Here is a 17425-nt window from a genome sequence, read left to right as displayed (position 1 = left end):
GGCCCAGGTCCTATTTACCTGGCTGATCAGTCTGCCCCTGCTGCTCAGTGACATATTTTCTCAGTGAGGTGCTTCCCTTACTGTTTACGTGATAAAACTACTTCTCCTACCATCTTATTCATTGTGTTCTGTGCAGCCGTCAAGCTGACTGGGCACATGAAGATAATTTCTCACATGATACCTAATAATTCACCTGCTGAACTAAAAGTCAGGCAGTGATACATCTCTATCTAGGTTTCTCAGTGATGTGAATCTGGTACTAACTACACTGGTGATAACATGTTGGAACATGGTATCCAGACAGCAGAAATGTCATTTGTATTACAAAGTAGGACCTGCAGACCACGCTGTATTGTATTGCGTTTCTGTGTTTATAGGATTTCACTTTACAAGATACAGCTCAAGACGCCACAACAGTGAGTGCGTGTATACTGTTTATGTTTAACTGAAGCAGAAGTTCGGCGCTGCACACAATTATATACCACTAGGCTGCGGTGACGTCACGCGGCAGGTCTGTCACGTGGCGGTGCCCCAGCTGGGTGTGTCACGTGACGAGGTGCCCGCCTCCGCCTGCCCTGGTAGCCGCAGCCCGGTGTTCCCGCGCGTCACACGGTGCCAGGTAGGGTGAGCGCGGCGTGCATGAGTGTAGCACACAGATACAGAGTACTCGCCGGGATTTGGCCAAGCACTGGGAGGGTGGGGGGTAGAAACACACGGCTTCTTTGTGCTTTTAAGGGAGGAGGCCGCGCGGGCACCGGGCTGGGCCTGAAAACACACCGGGGAAGGTAGCGTTGGCACGGCCTGTATGGAAGTGATGGTTGCTTGGGAATGCAATATTTGCCAGTGTTATGCTCGTGTGTATAGGTACCCAGCCTGGGTGTCTGTATATAGGTTCCTGTGTGGGAAACACTGGGTGCAAGTACCAGCTTTGTGTGCATGTGCCATAGGCTGACTGCAAAGCTAGTTGTGGGTGGGTGTGCCAACCTATGCGTGCGTCTAGGCTGCATGAGGGTGGTATGTGCACCCAGTGTGTAACAATGCTCGTGTATGTCCTGAGGGGTCCTATACAGTCCATGAGGGGAGTTACTGTGCAATGTATGTGTATTGGTGTCTAACTTGTGTATGTGTCCTGAGGGGTCCTATATATGAGGGGAGTTACTGTGAAATGTGTGTGTATTGGTGTCTAACTTGTGTATGTGTCCTGAGGGGTCCTATACATAAGGGGAGTTACTGTGCAATGTGTGTGTATTGGTGTCTAACTTGTGTATGTGTCCTGAGGGGTCCTATACATGAGGGGAGGTACTGTGCAATGTGTGTGTATTGGTGTCTAACTTGTGTGTGTGTATCCTGAGGGGTCCTATACATGAGGGGAGTTACTGTGCAATGTGTGTGTATTGGTGTCTAACTTGTGTATGTGTCCTGAGGGGTCCTATATATGAGGGGAGTTACTGTGAAATGTGTGTGTATTGGTGTCTAACTTGTGTATGTGTCCTGAGGGGTCCTATACATAAGGGGAGTTACTGTGCAATGTGTGTGTATTGGTGTCTAACTTGTGTATGTGTCCTGAGGGGTCCTATACATGAGGGGAGGTACTGTGCAATGTGTGTGTATTGGTGTCTAACTTGTGTGTGTGTATCCTGAGGGGTCCTATACATGAGGGGAGTTACTGTGCTATGTGTGTGTATTGGTGTCCAACTTGTGTGTGTGTGTCCTGAGGGGTCCTATACATGAGGGGAGTTACTGTGCTATGTGTGTGTATTTGTGTCTAACTTGTGTATGTGTCCTGAGGGGTCCTATACATGAGGGGAGTTACTGTGCAATGTGTGTGTATTTGTGTCTAACTTGTGTATGTGTCCTGAGGGGTCCTATATATGAGGGGAGTTACTGTGCAATGTGTGTGTATTTGTGTCTAACTTGTGTATGTGTCCTGAGGGGTCCTATACATGAGGGGAGTTACTGTGCAGTGTGTGTATTGGTGTCTAACTTGTGTATGTGTCCTGAGGGGTCCTATATATGAGGGGAGTTACTGTGAAATGTGTGTGTATTGGTGTCTAACTTGTGTATGTGTCCTGAGGGGTCCTATATATGAGGGGAGTTACTGTGCTATGTGTGTGTATTTGTGTCTAACTTGTGTATGTGTCCTGAGGGGTCCTATATATGAGGGGAGTTACTGTGAAATGTGTGTGTATTGGTGTCTAACTTGTGTATGTGTCCTGAGGGGTCCTATACAGTCCATGAGGAGGTACTGTGCAATGTGTGTGCATTGGTGTCTAACTTGTGTATGTGTCCTGAGGGGTCCTATACATAAGGGGAGTTACTGTGCAATGTGTGTGTATTGGTGTCTAACCTGTGTGTGTGTCCTGAGGGGTCCTATACATGAGGGGAGTTACTGTGCAATGTGTGAGTAATGGTGTCTAACTTGTGTGTGTGTCCTGAGGGGTCCTATACATGAGGGGAGTTACTGTGCAATGTGTGTGTATTGGTGTCTAACTTGTGTATGTGTCCTGAGGGGTCCTATATATGAGGGGAGTTACTGTGCAATGTGTGTGTATTTGTGTCTAACTTGTGTGTGTGTCCTGAGGGGTCCTATATATGAGGGGAGGTACTGTGTAATGTGTGTGCATTGGTGTCTAACTTGTGTATGTGTCCTGAGGGGTCCTATACATGAGGGGAGTTACTGTGCAGTGTGTGTGTATTGGTGCCTAATGTAAACCATAAGTGCTTTCTTATGTGCCACTGAAATACCCTCACAACTGTACCACATACACGTTAAGTGACTGAACAGCACAGCAATTAGACATCAAAGAGAAAAATAAACTGTGATTACATGAAAACTATGCCTGATTTGTCTTTGGGGTTTCTTTATCTGCAATAGTGTTATGCCCATGTGTATAGGTGCCCAGCCTGGGTGGCTGTGTATAGGTTTCCTGTGTGGGGAACACTGGGTGCAAGTACCAGCCTTGTGTGCATGTACCATAGGCTGACTACACTGCAAAGCTAGCTATGCCCGGTGTGTGCCCAGCCCGTGCCCAAGCCACTAGAAAGGGTGTTTGAAGTAGATATATATTGCCCATTCTGTAACTTCCATAACCAGCTTTAATATTCCTTCACCATAATCTACTAATGAATCCTAAACAATAAATTACTCTCTCCTGATTGTAGCATAAGATACTGAACTGATATTGTGATACAGAACGTGCTATTAATCAATAGGCATTTGTGTAAAATGAATTTACTTAACTATGTGTGCTTTATGTTATTGTTTATGTGATACAACTCTGTGTATTCCCTACATTATTTTGCCTGTTCCAAACTTCAATACTAGTTTTGAAAAGTCTCTATTGCTTGTTTTTCGTTCACAAACTATTTTTTGGGATGTTGTGGAATTCTAAGACAAAAATGATAGTGGCTGGGTGGTTTGAGAGTTTCTGAAAGGGTTAAAGTAAGAAAAAAGTTGTGAATGTTTAGTCATATGGCACAAACAATTCATTGTGAGTTGGTGTTTATTTGTGTGCAAAGTTTTGGACTGAAGTAACGTCAATGTAGAAGCCACAAACTTAGCACTGATTATTATATTGGAAATATATAGTATGTTTAGTTGTTGTACAGCCATTAAATGACCATTAAAGTCCATGGTAAAGTCTGTTGTTATTATTAGTTATGTGTAGAGCGCCAACAGGTTCTGCAGCGCTAATGTGCAAGGTGACAGTTATGGGAGACAAACGGATAGAGGTGTTGGCAACGCCTCTTAACGTGATCTGTATGTCATATTAAACATATACTTAAATTTTCATTTAAACAAGGTTGTACAATCTTCAATGTTTAGCAGCATCCAATCAGTAAGCTTAACTTCAATGACAGTGGTACAGGCATGCCATGCTTAATATAGCACAATCGGGTGCGTTTACAAACGGGCCAGATTTTGTGCTAAATCATGAATGTTGTGCATGTGTGGGGACTCGGACTTCATTTACTTTGTGATAAAATATTTGATAATATGCTCATTTCTCTTATTGGGGTACGATTGCTTGCTCGATCAAGGCTCACTCAGGTCTGCTGAAACAAGTCATCATTGAATCACGTGATTCAATGTTTACTTGTCATATGTCACAGAGACCCTTGTGCTATTTGGATATCCCTATCGGGAGCGTGCAGAGGCTCTCACTTGTAAAGCGGACGGGACTGTAATACACGTCACTTCAGTGCAATAAGGAAAAATATGGGGGGTGGAGGTAAACAGCATGTTACGAACAATAAAACCAGAGCCAAATTATTATAAAGTAATAATATTATAATATAAAGTAAGTTTTAATAAAATAAAATAGGTGGTGGTTTAGCTATTGGAGGTATACAACACATGTTTATCATCACTTTAACCCTTTCCTGACGGGCGTAATGTGTTTACATCGGAACAAAGTTCCTATATTAACAAATTGATATCATGCAATCCTTTCATGCCATCCTAACGTCGCTAAAGCCCAGCGCAATTAGGATGGCATGGAATGTCCTAATGGCGGGAAGGGGTTAAATACAGTAGAATTGCAAAAGAAAAAGAAAATGCAGTAACAGTTCGAAATTCAAATGAGTAGTAGATTTTTTTTTTTTCCTGATGAATTTTTACTTCCATTTTCCCTTCCCCCTGTATCATGTGACACCCATCAGCCAATCATAAATGTGTATTCTGTGCTGTCTTACACATTCTCAGTAGGAGCTGGTGGTATGCATATAAGTGTGCATATGCAAAGATTGTGCATATTTTGATAATTGAAGTAAATTGAAAAGATAAAAAAAAAAAATGCATGTTTTATTTTTGTGTCCCTTTACTTAGCACTTAACTGTGTGTTAATAAGTTATGTGAACAGTTATTCTTTAGCTGCTCTTTTTACTGTCACCCGCATGGTGAAAAAAACACTGCCAATCATAAACCTCAAACATCATACACTTTGCTTTACTGTGATCTAATCGGAGTTAACTGCCATCTTACAAGACTTCCCTGAGGATGGAAATAAAGTGACTGTGCATGCACAATCCAGATGCACACTCCCTTGCAAGTCCCTTTACAATGGGATGTGACTTCTGAGGATATTTGTTAGAACAAAGAGACCCTCATTTAATATTCTCTTGTCGGCTTTTTACAGATATTTAGCATATGGGTAACGTCCCTTTAATTGTTATATAGGAAGTATGTTCCTGTAACGGAGTGCTGCTTTACTAAAGGATCTGCTTGAAAATAAATATTTAAAAAGCATTTATCAAAATTATTTTGTTAGGACAGTTTTAATTGGTTTACATTCCAGGAACCTAACTGTTGAAATTACTTTTAAGTACGTTTATCTTATTGCGTGTCGCAGGGTTGTATTCTGAAGGCTACCGAATGCGCTTCAATGTTCCTTGAATTAGTCCACAGTTTTTGTAATTGGATTACAGGAAAAGTGGCAAAATAAATAATGAAAGTACATAATTTTTTTAAAGGGATACAAAACTGTAAAAAACAAAAACAAAACTTCTTTCAGTAAAAAGAACTTTCCAATATTAATGTTTCACTAGTTACGCGCTATTTTGTTTTTTGCTCAGTGTTTCTTTAATTCTTAATTAAAAGAGCCTGGATTTCCAAACCCACTGTAGGACTCGTTATGAGTCCTTTTACGGTGATCTACTCAGGTAGGAGTATGGCGGTAAGTTCACTGTGCTGTGCATGCGCAGTTGGTGCCGCTGATGTCGATGGGCATGTTGCTCCCACTTCTACAGCACCCTCAGAGGACTAGTAGAGCACTATCTATGACAGGGGCAGTGCGAAGCGGTAAGTATCTAGCACAGTCAGACTGAATCGCTCCTAGGGACTAACAAGCAGCTCGATATATATTAAAAGTACAATAAACACAAGGATTCAGGAAACCTGTGAGCATGCAGAAAGGTTTTGCCTGCATTGTGCTTGTGATCGGAAGCACACAGCCTAATATTAAAGGGATATGAAACCAAATTTTTTCTTTCATGATTCAGGTAGAGCATGCAATTTTGAGCAACTTTATAGTTTGCTATTAATTTTTCTTTGTTCTCTTGGTATATATTTTTTTTAAGCAGGAATGTAAGCTTAGGAACCGGCCCATTTTTGGTTTAGCACCTGGGTAACGCTTGCTGATTGGTGGCTAAATGGACCCAAGGTGCTTACATTCCTGCATTTTCTAATAAAAATACCAAGAGAATGAAGTAAAAATGAAGATAGGAGTAAGTAGAAAGTTGCTTAAAATTGCTGTTCTATCCAAATTATGAAAAATAAAATGTGAGTTTCATATCCCTTTAGTACGCTAATCTTAAAGGTGCATATATTCCGTGTTATTATTATCGGTTATTTGTTAGAGCGCTAACAAATTCTGCAGCGGACAGCTAGTGGGCTGGTGTTGGTGATGTCCAACAGGAAATAAATGATATTATTTTACATAGAAACTTTGTTTTCTAATAAAAGTAATTATGGTTAATTCCTCTTGCCATGATACATTGAGATATATATATATATATATAAAATATATATATATATATATATATATATATATTATAGTTTATATGAAATTTTGATAGGTTTTATAATCTTTTTAACTTCATATTTTAAATATATATATATATATATATATTTATATATATATATACACACGCACACACACTATTATGATTTGTTTGTAGATCTGCAACTGATATGCATATATATATATATATTTTTTTTTGTTTGAATGCATCAATACAATATATAAACTTGTTGAAAACATCTAAAATTTGTAGTAACTAAAATAAATGCAAAATATAGTGAATTTTATTGTGGGTTGGCGTAAGTGGGCTACATTACTATGTACCATAAGCTGGAGGCTGCTGATATGCTGTCGTGACAAATCTTTTTATTATTTTGTGTGTGAATATATAAAAGTGAAGTGCTGTTCTTTGATTGTCCTGGAATACCAGCATCAGCTCAAATCAATAACAGTCTAAAAATCTAAATAAAATAAAAAGTTGCTTATTTTTGAGCGGTTTTTCGTTGTTTCATTCATTATGTTTATAAAGTTAGCATTTAATTAATTTAAAAACAAAGGAATATATTAAGTCCCTTGTCGCATTCTTTTTAGATTAGAAGTAAATTATGTATGTTTAATGCTATATGTGTTTTTTTTTTTAATGAAATCTAAAACTATATAGTAGATTCTTATAATGAAAACCTTAAATTACTTTTTTGTGCACTGTGGAGCTACCATTTTGTCTTATCAGTGTAACACTTTAAATGAGTTCACAAATAACATTAATACTATGGCCATCCAGGTCTCTCTGGAGCCAGCTATTTTGCTAGATGAAGTGGTTATGTCATTTAAAGCCCAGTTTGTGTTTATATCCAGTCCCTTGAAATCTGCAACCAAATTTAGTCTTTAAAGGTCCCTGCTAATAATCTGATTAAACCTGATTATGTCACTTGTGACGAAGAAACACAATTCTACATATTTGACATATGTGGCACTTAATGGGACAGCCAACTCAAACATTGTTATTGTTTAAAAATATAGATAATCCCTTTATTAACCATTCCCCAGTTTTGCATAACCATATAATTATATTAACATACTTTTTTTTTTTAATTGAGGTGAAGAATGAAACAGTACAAAATAATCACATAAACCCTCAACCCGTAAGAGCAAATAATAGCAATGTATAGTACTGACCATAAACCAATCACCACAACATTATAAAGCATAAATGGAAGCTTACAATTCAATACCTAAAGGAAACAAAAAAATAGGAGTCAGAGAAAATTCTAGTATTGAAGTTCTATCTATGTGGTTAATGAAACCAAAAAGTTAACCTCAGATTTTTAAATGAAGATATAGGGCCACTTTTGAACCCTTGCGTCTATAATTGCCCCTATGTATGTAGAAATTTTCAAATATGTAACATATAGGGCCACATTGGAGCCCTTATTAAGAACACTCTCCACAAACTAGAGGGACCACAGTCGAGTCTCTAACCACTAGAAGTTACATTTCAGAAAAGGAGAGCAAAGCTAACATTATATAGTAAAGGAGTGGGAATATTTCTGGGCGCTATATTGAGTCAGACAAGTGGCAGATATCAGGCAGAGTTTAAGGAATCTGCGTTCTAAAGTTTACTTGGTAAACAGGGACTAAGGGAGAACCCTTAGGGGGGGGGGGCGGAGCCAACCACCTAATAAAGTAAAACTAGTCAAATGAAACTCGGGGATTCACAACTAACAAGTGATATAGGCTAATGAATGGAAGGGTAGAAACATTTGAGGACCATCCACAATGCTGTACAGAAATATATACTCATACAATTAGTTTTGACTGGCTTATATATGTACTAGATAGGAGAAAAAAAAATCAGAGCTAAAAACTACAAACAAAGGCATAGTAATAAGATCCTGTCAAGCAGACCACAGCGCTCTATTTCAAAAGTTGCAGATTATCTCACCTATAAAGTCTCATCTGCCAGTAAAACATGTCGTATTAAGCTATAACCGCCTGGATAATGGGCGGCACAGACACATGTTCAAAAGACTATATAAATTTGCTTTCCCAGCAGACACAGCCCAATGGCATCCACTGGTTCATGTATGCATAAATTATGGCAGATTAGAAATATGACCTTGAAACAAAAAATATTGTTTGGCAGCATCAAAGTATATAATTTTACCCATAAAAACAAACAAACAAACACAATACCATAAATAAAAAAATAAAATAAAAAAAAATCAGGTTTGAAAACAAACAGGAAATACACTAGAATCAAACTGATTTGTATCTAATAACAAATAATAATAAATTAGGGGATATGTCATGACTTATATTCAATAGCAATGTGGTAAATATTTCCTAATCATAAAACCCCTATCTACAAGGATTCTTCTAACAGTGTGTGTATATATGGGGTTAATAGAGCGATGAGGGTTAAGTTTTTAATCCCTGTGGTCCACTGATATTATTTGATCTAAGAATAAAGCTAATTGTTTGCCTTCTTCAATTCAAATAAGTTTTTCCTAACAATAATAACTATTTATTCTAAAACTAAATCACTAACAAATTAAAAAATGAAGTACCCTTGGAAACATGAATATCCTAAGCTAGATATGCAAGAGTAAGTTTGTCATAAAAGCTAGCACTAAACCGTTTATATCAAAGTAGAGTTAGACATTCCGACAGGGTAGAGTCTGATAATAGGTCCTAAGTAGGAATGCCATAGTATATATAAAACTTCACCCTATCCCTGATCGAAACCGATAGGATACAGTGTCCTGCAATTGCCAAAGTGAGAAGTCCATCAGCCACAGAGGCCAACTCCCGGCCATAAGATGATCCAGACCTGTTGAACAAGGCTTCCGCAGCAGTATGCTCTCCAACATTAAAAAAGAGCCCACCGGAGCAAAAAGGTAGAGTTTTCCTTTCATTGCCACTCCAGGACCATTGTAGCAGACAAGTTCAAGCTGATCGCCCTCCTCAAAGGTCTGCTTCCCGGAATTCTGGTAGGACATATTATGATCTTTGTCTTTCGCTAGAACCTCTGTGCCGTGCCGCTCCCTGGCAAAGAATGAGATAGGTGAAAGCAGTAGGTGTTGTAAGTAGGGCCTATGATACATCTGCTCCTCTTGCCAGTTAGATGTCCACTGTTGGGTAGAAGGCGACTCATACTGGGTGGTAGCAATAGTTAAGAAGGTAGCTAACCCGGTCGATAGTAAAGTGTTTGGCAGAGCCAAGTCTCCTCCTTGCTACTGGCCAGCCTCATCACATCTAGTCCCGTATATGGAGGACTCGGATATCATACAGATTGCCCTCATGAGGATCTTGTAGCTTCCCCGGGTTCTCCAGATCTGCGCTAGGCTGTGACTCCTGATCATAAGCGTTAGCCTTAATTGTGTGAAAGGAGCCTCTAGTAGTCTCAGGATTTCCTTCTCCCACGAGGTCGTCGCCATCTTTAGCTCAAATATCGAAATCCTTATATGATTTGTCTTAACGAAATGACAGATTAGATGCAGTAGAGTCTTTGTATGCTTTTAGACTTAGGATAGCTTATGTTACTGTGGTTCACCTCTGAATGAATTTGAGATATATTTCTCCAACATAGGTGTGTCCGGTCCACGGCGTCATCCTTACTTGTGGGATATTCTCTTCCCCAACAGGAAATGGCAAAGAGCCCAGCAAAGCTGGTCACATGATCCCTCCTAGGCTCCGCCTACCCCAGTCATTCTCTTTGCCGTTGTACAGGCAACATCTCCACGGAGATGGCTTAGAGTTTTTTAGTGTTTAACTGTAGTTTTTATTATTCAATCAAGAGTTTATTTTGAAATAGTGCTGGTATGTACTATTTACTCAGAAACAGAAAAGAGATGAAGATTTCTGTTTGTATGAGGAAAATGATTTTAGCAACCGTCACTAAAATCCATGGCTGTTCCACACAGGACTGTTGAGAGCAATTAACTTCAGTTGGGGGAACAGTGAGCAGTCTCTTGCTGCTTGAGGTATGACACATTCTAACAAGACGATGTAATGCTGGAAGCTGTCATTTTCCCTCTGGGATCCGGTAAGCCATGTTTATTACGATTGTAAATAAGGGCTTCAAAAAGGGCTTATTAAGACTGTAGACTTTTTTTGGGCTAAATCGATTGATTATTAACACATATTTAGCCTTGAGGAATCATTTTATCTGGGTATTTTGATATAATAATATCGGCAGGCACTGTTTTAGACACCTTATTCTTTAGGGGCTTTCCCAAAGCATAGGCAGAGCCTCATTTTCGCGCCGGTGTTGCGCACTTGTTTTTGAGAGGCATGGCATGCAGTCGCATGTGAGAGGAGCTCTGATACTTAGAAAAGACTTCCTGAAGGCGTCATTTGGTATCGTATTCCCCTTGGGGCTTGGTTGGGTCTCAGCAAAGCAGATACCAGGGACTGTAAAGGGGTTAAAGTTCAAAACGGCTCCGGTTCCGTTATTTTAAGGGTTAAAGCTTCCAAATTTGGTGTGCAATACTTTTAAGGCTTTAAGACACTGTGGTGAAAATTTGGTGAATTTTGAACAATTCCTTCATGTTTTTTCGCATTTGCAGTAATAAAGTGTGTTCAGTTTAAAATTTAAAGTGACAGTAACGGTTTTATTTTAAAACGTTTTTTGTACTTGTTATCAAGTTTATGCCTGTTTAACATGTCTGAACTACCAGATAGACTGTGTTCTGAATGTGGGGAAGCCAGAATTCCTATTCATTTAAATAAATGTGATTTATGTGACAATGACAATGATGCCCAAGATGATTCCTCAAGTGAGGGGAGTAAGCATGGTACTGCATCATTCCCTCCTTCGTCTACACGAGTCTTGCCCACTCAGGAGGCCCCTAGTACATCTAGCGCGCCAATACTCCTTACTATGCAAAAATTAACGGCTGTAATGGATAATTCTGTCAAAAACATTTTAGCCAAAATGAACACTTATCAGCGTAAGCGCGACTGCTCTGTTTTAGATACTGAAGAGCATGACGACGCTGATATTAATATTTCTGAAGGGCCCCTAACTCAGTCTGATGGGGCCAGGGGAGGTTTTGTCTGAGGGAGAAATTACTGATTCAGGTAACATTTATCAACAAGCTGAACCTGATGTGATTGCATTTAAATTTAAGTTGGAACATCTCCGCATTCTGCTTAAGGAGGTATTATCCACTCTGGATGATTGTGACAAGCTGGTCATCCCAGAGAAACTATGTAAAATGGACAAGTTCCTAGAGGTGCCGGGGCTCCCAGAAGCTTTTCCTATACCCAAGCGGGTGGCGGACATTGTTAATAAAGAATGGGAAAGGCCCGGTATTCCTTTCGTCCCTCCCCCCATATTTAAAAAATTGTTTCCTATGGTCGACCCCAGAAAGGACTTATGGCAGACAGTCCCCAAGGTCGAGGGAGCGGTTTCCACTTTAAACAAACGCACCACTATACCCATAGAGGATAGTTGTGCTTTCAAAGATCCTATGGATAAAAAATTAGGTTTGCTTAAAAAGATGTTTGTTCAGCAGGGTTACCTTCTACAACCAATTTCATGCATTGTCCCTGTCGCTACAGCCGCATGTTTCTGGTTCGATGAGCTGATAAAGGCGGTCGACAGTGATTCTCCTCCTTATGAGGAGATTACGGACAGAATCAATGCTCTCAAATTGGCTAATTCTTTCACCCTAGACGCCACTTTGCAATTGGCTAGGTTAGCGGCTAAGAATTCTGGGTTTGCTATTGTGGCGCGCAGAGCGCTTTGGTTGAAATCTTGGTCGGCTGATGCGTCTTCCAAGAACAAGCTACTTAACATTCCTTTCAAGGGGAAAACGCTGTTTGGCCCTGACTTGAAAGAGATTATCTCGGATATCACTGGGGGTAAGGGCCACGCCCTTCCTCAGGATCGGCCTTTCAAGGCAAAAAATAAACCTAATTTCTCCAACATAGGTGTGTCCGGTCCACGGCGTCATCCTTACTTGTGGGATATTCTCTTCCCCAACAGGAAATGGCAAAGAGCCCAGCAAAGCTGGTCACATGATCCCTCCTAGGCTCCGCCTACCCCAGTCATTCTCTTTGCCGTTGTACAGGCAACATCTCCACGGAGATGGCTTAGAGTTTTTTAGTGTTTAACTGTAGTTTTTATTATTCAATCAAGAGTTTGTTATTTTAAAATAGTGCTGGTATGTACTATTTACTCAGAAACAGAAAAGAGATGAAGATTTCTGTTTGTATGAGGAAAATGATTTTAGCACCGTAACTAAAATCCATGGCTGTTCCACACAGGACTGTTGAGAGCAATTAACTTCAGTTGGGGGAACAGTGTGCAGTCTCTTACTGCTTGAGGTATGACACATTCTAACAAGACGATGTAATGCTGGAAGCTGTCATTTTCCCTATGGGATCCGGTAAGCCATGTTTATTAAGATAGTAAATAAGGGCTTCACAAGGGCTTATTAAGACTGTAGACTTTTTCTGGGCTAAATCGATTCATTATTAACACATATTTAGCCTTGAGGAATCATTTATTCTGGGTATTTTGATATGATTATATCGGCAGGCACTGTTTTTGACACCTTATTCTTTAGGGCTTTCCCTAATCATAGTCAGAGCCTCATTTTCGCGCCGGTATGGCGCACTTGTTTTTGAGGACAGCATGGCATGCAGCTGCATGTGTGTGGAGCTCTGATACATAGAAAAGTCTTTCTGAAGGCATCATTTGGTATCGTATTCCCCTTTGGGCTTGGTTGGGTCTCAGCAAAGCAGATTCCAGGGACTGTAAAGGGGTTAAATATAAAAACGGCTCCGGTTCCGTTATTTTAAGGGTTAAAGCTTCCAAATTTGGTGTGCAATACTATATGCCGGACAGATAGCTCAGCATGCTAAGGCACTGTGGCTATGCTCTGTAACAACCCAAGGGTTGCAGGTTTGATCCCTGGCAAGGTCCACTCAGCCTTTCATCCTTCCAAGGTTGATAAAATGAGCAGCGCCTTGAGACCCTTACGGGTGATTAGCCGCACTTTACAAGTACCCCATACATACATATGGTTTCATCCGGGGGAGTGGGAACTCCATCCGGAAATCTTTGCCCAAGTCACTCAACCGTGGGGCATTCCAGACATGGATCTGATGGCCTCTCGTCAGAACTTCAGAGTTCCTTACTACGGGTACAGATCCAGGGATCCCAAGGCGGCTCTAGTGGATGCACTAGTAGCACCTTGGACCTTCAAACTAGCTTATGTGTTCCCGCCGTTTCCTCTCATCCCCAGGCTGGTAGCCAGGATCAATCAGGAGAGGGCGTCGGTGATTTTGATAGCTCCTGCGTGGCCACGCAGGACTTGGTATGCAGATCTGGTGAATATGTCATCGGCTCCACCATGGAAGCTACCTTTGAGACGAGACCTTCTTGTTCTAGGTCCGTTCGACCCACTCCAGCTGACTGCTTGGAGATTGAACGCTTGATCTTATCAAAGCGAGGGTTCTCAGATTCTGTTATTAATACTCTTGTTCAGGCCTGAAAGCCTGTAACCAGAAAAATTACCACATTATTTGGTATATCTGTTGGTGTGAATCTGCAGGATTCCCTTGGGACAAGGTTAAGATTCCTAAGAGTCTATCCTTCCTTCGAGAAGGATTGGAAAAAGGATTATCTGCAAGTTCCTTGATGGGACAGATTTCTGCCTTGTCTGTGTTACTTCACAAAAAGCTGGCAGCTGTGCCAGATGTTCTAGCCTTTGTTCAGGCTCTGGTTAGAATCAAGCCTGTTTACAAAATTTTGACTCCTCCTTGGAGTCTCAACCTAGTTCTTTCAGTTCTTCAGGGGGTTCCGTTTGAACCCTTACATTCCGTTGATATTAAGTTATTATCTTGGAAAGTTTTGTTTTTGGTTGCAATTTCTTCTGCTAGAAGAGTTTCAGAATTATCTGCTCTGCAGTGTTCTTCTCCTTATCTGGTGTTCCATGCAGATAAGGTGGTTTTGCGTACTAAACCTGGTTTTCTTCCAAAAGTTGTTTCTAACAAAAACATTAACCAGGAGATAGTTGTGCCTTCTTTGTGTCCTAATCCAGTTTCAAAGAAGGAACGTTTGTTGCACAACTTGGATGTAGTTCGTGCTCTCAAATTTTACTTAGCAGCTACTAAGGATTTCAGACAAACTTTGTCTTTGTTTGTTGTTTATTCTGGTAAACGGAGAGGTCAAAAAGCAACTTCTACCTCTCTCTCCTTCTGGATTAAAAGCATTATCCGATTGGCTTATGAGACTGCCGGACGGCAGTCTCCTGAAAGAATCACAGCTCACTCCACTAGGGCTGTGGCTTCCACATGGGCCTTCAAGAACGAGGCTTCTGTTGATCAGATATGTAAGGCAGCGACTTGGTCTTCACTGCACACTTTTTCTCAATTTTACAAATTTGATACTTTTGCTTCTTCTGAGGCTATTTTTGGGAGAAAGGTTTTGCAAGCCGTGGTGCCTTCCATTTAGGTGACCTGATTTGCTCCCTCCCTTCATCCGTGTCCTAAAGCTTTGGTATTGGTTCCCACAAGTAAGGATGACGCCGTGGACCGGACACACCTATGTTGGAGAAAACAGAATTTATGTTTACCTGATAAATTACTTTCTCCAACGGTGTGTCCGGTCCACGGCCCGCCCTGGTTTTTTTAATCAGGTCTGATAATTTATTTTCTTTAACTACAGTCACCACGGTAACATATGGTTTCTCCTATGCAAATATTCCTCCTTAACGTCGGTCGAATGACTGGGGTAGGCGGAGCCTAGGAGGGATCATGTGACCAGCTTTGCTGGGCTCTTTGCCATTTCCTGTTGGGGAAGAGAATATCCCACAAGTAAGGATGACGCCGTGGACCGGACACACCGTTGGAGAAAGTAATTTATCAGGTAAACATAAATTCTGTTTTTCGTCCCTTTCGTAGAAACGGACCAGCCCAAAGTGCTACGTCCTCTAAGCAAGAGGGTAATACTTCTCAAGCCAAGCCAGCTTGGAGACCAATGCAAGGCTGGAACAAGGGAAAGCAGGCCAAGAAACCTGCCACTGCTACCAAGACAGCATGAAATGTTGGCCCCCGATCCGGGACCGGATCTGGTGGGGGGCAGACTCTCTCTCTTCGCTCAGGCTTGGGTAAGAGATGTTCTGGATCCTTGGGCGCTAGAAATAGTCTCCCAAGGTTATCTTCTGGAATTCAAGGGACTTCCCCCGAGGGGGAGGTTCCACAGGTCTCAGTTGTCTTCAGACCACATAAAAAGACAGGCATTCTTACATTGTGTAGAAGACCTGTTAAAAATGGGAGTGATTCATCCCGTTCCATTAAGAGAACAAGGGATGGGGTTCTACTCCAATCTGTTTATAGTTCCCAAAAAAGAGGGAACGTTCAGACCAATCTTAGATCTCAAGATCTTAAACAAGTTTCTCAAGGTTCCATCGTTCAAGATGGAAACCATTCGAACTATTCTTCCTTCCATCCAGGAAGGTCAATTCATGACCACGGTGGATTTAAAGGATGCGTATCTACATATTCCTATCCACAAGGAACATCATCGGTTCCTGAGGTTCGCATTCCTGGACAAACATTACCAGTTCGTGGCGCTTCCTTTCGGATTAGCCACTGCTCCAAGGATTTTCACAAAGGTACTAGGGTCCCTTCTAGCTGTGCTAAGACCAAGGGGCATTGCTGTAGTACCTTACTTGGACGACATTCTGATTCAAGCGTCGTCCCTTCCTCAAGCAAAGGCTCACACGGACATTGTCCTGGCCTTTCTCAGATCTCACGGATGGAAAGTGAACGTGGAAAAGAGTTCTCTATCTCCGTCAACAAGGGTTCCCTTCTTGGGAACAATAATAGACTCCTTAGAGATGAGGATTTTTCTGACAGAGGCCAGAAAAACAAAACTTCTAGACTCTTGTCGGATACTTCATTCCGTTCCTCTTCCTTCCATAGCTCAGTGCATGGAAGTGATCGGGTTGATGGTAGCGGCAATGGACATAGTTCCTTTTGCACGCATTCATCTAAGACCATTACAACTGTGCATGCTCAGTCAGTGGAATGGGGACTATACAGACTTGTCTCCGAAGATACAAGTAAATCAGAGGACCAGAGACTCACTCCGTTGGTGGCTGTCCCTGGACAACCTGTCACGAGGGATGACATTCCGCAGACCAGAGTGGGTCATTGTCACGACCGACACCAGTCTGATGGGCTGGGGCGCGGTCTGGGGATCCCTGAAAGCTCAGGGTCTTTGGTCTCGGGAAGAATCTCTTCTACCGATAAATATTCTGGAACTGAGAGCGATATTCAATGCTCTCAAGGCTTGGCCTCAGCTAGCGAGGGCCAAGTTCATACGGTTTCAATCAGACAACATGACAACTGTTGCGTACATCAACCATCAGGGGGGAACAAGGAGTTCCCTGGCGATGGAAGAAGTGACCAAAATCATTCTATGGGCGGAGTCTCACTCCTGCCACCTGTCTGCTATCCACATCCCAGGAGTGGAAAATTGGGAAGCGGATTTTCTGAGTCGTCAGACATTGCATCCGGGGGAGTGGGAACTCCATCCGGAAATCTTTGCCCAAGTCACTCAGCTGTGGGGCATTCCAGACATGGATCTGATGGCCTCTCGTCAGAACTTCAAAGTTCCTTGCTACGGGTCCAGATCCAGGGATCCCAAGGCGGCTCTAGTGGATGCACTAGTAGCACCTTGGACCTTCAAACTAGCTTATGTGTTCCCGCCGTTTCCTCTCATCCCCAGGCTGGTAGCCAGGATCAATCAGGAGAGGGCGTCGGTGATCTTGATAGCTCCTGCGTGGCCACGCAGGACTTGGTACGCAGATCTGGTGAATATGTCATCGGCTCCTCCTTGGAAGCTACCTTTGAGACGAGACCTTCTTGTTCAGGGTCCGTTCGAA

The 17425-nt window shown here is 41.6% G+C and overlaps 1 protein-coding gene across 1 annotated transcript in view; it reads left to right on the top strand.

The window, feature by feature from the left end:
• Positions 1-545: 545 nt before the first annotated feature.
• Positions 546-17425, top strand: part of TSNARE1 (t-SNARE domain containing 1) — a 1244582-nt gene continuing 1227702 nt past the window's right edge. The window contains exon 1 of the mRNA XM_053715403.1: positions 546-619. The gene's annotated coding sequence lies outside the window, so the exon portion shown is untranslated. The remainder of the gene's footprint in view (positions 620-17425) is intronic.

This window comes from Bombina bombina, chromosome 5, assembly GCF_027579735.1.
Source record: "Bombina bombina isolate aBomBom1 chromosome 5, aBomBom1.pri, whole genome shotgun sequence".
Classification (NCBI taxonomy): domain Eukaryota; kingdom Metazoa; phylum Chordata; class Amphibia; order Anura; family Bombinatoridae; genus Bombina; species Bombina bombina.
Note: the sequence above shows the minus strand (reverse complement) of the source record. Positions and strands in the feature narration are given on the sequence as shown.